Source organism: Arachis ipaensis, chromosome B07 (genome assembly GCF_000816755.2).
Source record: "Arachis ipaensis cultivar K30076 chromosome B07, Araip1.1, whole genome shotgun sequence".
Classification (NCBI taxonomy): Eukaryota; Viridiplantae; Streptophyta; class Magnoliopsida; order Fabales; family Fabaceae; genus Arachis; species Arachis ipaensis.
The window spans coordinates 9926795-9929460 of NC_029791.2; positions in this window are offsets into that span (position 1 = coordinate 9926795).

Below are 2666 nucleotides of genomic sequence, written 5' to 3' on the forward strand. Positions count from 1 at the left end.
TAATAAATACAATTGCCTATGAAGTTCATTGCATTGTTAATATGTTCAATGTGAAGATGAGTCCCATGAAGAGGATTTTTAAAGAAACAATTGAAAGAAGTTTCGATTGTGTTGATAGAGATTATGAGATCATTGATAGTAGTAACTATGAAATTGCCTATGCATTATTATAATCACGCATTCACGCTCTCTGGTTTGTTAGATAAACATCCACAATTATATATGTTCTATCTTTGTTCTTGAGTATATATTTAGAAATTTTTTAGTTATAACTAACACGGTAATGAAATTTGAATATTCATATTATTATAAAAAAATTAACCACTAAATCAGTCGTTATAATTTTTGTGTATAAATATATGTTTCACATGTTATAGTAAAATCAAACTTGTAATAGATTCTTCATTAATAAATGATCTATCTTTTAGTACTAGTAAGAATTATTATTTTAAAAAAACCCAAAAAAATTATTTAAAAAAAAAAGTTTGAAAAAGCAGAGACAAAATAAAATTGACAAAAGAAAAGCAGTTAAATTAAAGAGAAAAAAAAAGGCTAAACTCGGGGCACGGATATACAGTTTTAAGCTTTAAAATAGGTAATGCTACACATTTAAGTATTTTTTTATTCAAGTTTTATTCAAGTAAATCCAACACCAACAAAAATAACTCTCATTAAAAGAGCGTCATTATACGCGCTTTATCTTTCTCCTCGCCCCGTTTCTTCTTCTTCTCCCATGCGCTTCTTCTTCTTCTTTCAAATACATGCATACATCATCTTCTCCTTCTTTCAAATTCACTTATACCTCCTCTTCCTCCTCCTTCTTCTTCGCACACGCAGATTTTTCTTCTGCTTCTCCTCCTCCTCCTTCTCTTCTTCTTCTTCTTCTCCTATTTCGTTATCATCATCACCAATATTTTGCTAATGAATTATTTTTTCAATCGAATTGAATGGAATGCAATTGCTAGATTGAATTGAATTTATGCAGGTGTTCTGAATCTGAATTGAATTGAATTGAGTTGATAATCTCTAATTGTAGACAGAGGTATTTCGAATTTGATTTTATATAATGGATTATGTTTCGTTCATTCAGTACTATACAATTATTTCACCATGAGTACGTGTTCGGTTCATTATGCAGAAAACTGTTTGAATTTGATTTTATATAATAGATTATATTTCGTTCATTCAGTAGTTTCACCATGACTACGTGTTTCGGTTCATTATACAAAAAGCTGTTTGAATTTGATTTTATATAATGGATTTGATTTTATATAATGGATTATGTTTCGTTCATTCAATACTATACAATTGTTTCACCATGAGTACGTGTTTCGTGTTTCGGTTCATTATGCAGAAAGCTGCTCGAATTTGAATTTATTCATTCATTCAGTACTATACAATTGTTTCACTATGAGTACGTATTTCGGTTCATTATACAGTGTTCGAATTTGAATTTATATAATGGATAATGTTCCATTTATTCAGTACTATACCGTTGTTTCACTATAATAACATATTCGATTGTTATGCACAATTCAAAACTCTTCCTCCTCATCTTCTACTGCTTTTTCACCAAGGAGAGAAGGAGAAAAAAACAAAAAAATACAACAGCAACAACACAAAAGAATGACGATAAGGAGAAAATACGTGAAGAATAAGGAACACAAAAAAAAAGAGGAGGAGGAACGCGAAGAAGAAGACGAAGAAAAAGACGCTCCGTGCATAAATGAGCGTGAGAAGAAGAAAAAAAATAGAAAAAGTACGTGATCTAAATTTAGTTCGATGAACTTAAATGTTAAAATTATTTGGACGTGAAGAATATCTCAACTTTTAATTAAGTATTGCAAATGTGTACACACGTACATATATATGAAAAATTCAAACTCATCCCTGTGAATTTATTCAGCTTAATCTTTATATAATTATTAATTATATCTTTCATTGTATTTTTGTTCACTTTGCTTTAGTTACCTTCCAAGATACATACACAGTGTACTGTATTAGTATTTTTTGTTATCATAATCGAAAGCTAGTAGATGGAGCCATATACGATGAGCATCTTCCCAATGAATTGATATAGATAGCTCTTTTCTACAGATCTTTTGTTTGTGTATTATTTATACTATAGTCGTGACTCCACTAACTATATTCATATTCCAATCACATTATACACTTTATTCTCATCTTTATTAATGCCATGATACATTACTTTATCTTGTTTCATATTCCATTTATGTGGATTAAATAAATCACTATATTATAAATTTATTATTTGATGGCTATTACCATTAAGTCCTTTAAAACTTTGGATAATGAATTAGCGGCTGATAACGGACCTCATGCTCTGCCTCTAATTAATGGGTTCTATATGACAACTATTTTTTAGAAATATTTCATGTATTCATTTTATTTTGTACATGAATAATATACACATATATTCTCTTTTAAAAGGTTATACCAGACAATAAATACAAAACATATATTAAAAAAAATTTAAGTGTACTAAAAATACTAATGTTCTAATTATTTTAATCGTTAATTTTAATAATTTTAATATATATTTTTTTTATTATTTAGATTAACGATTAAAATAATTGAAATACTAGTGTTCTTAGTATATTTAAAATTTTTCTTATTTTATTAAGTGTTACATGGATTTTTATTCT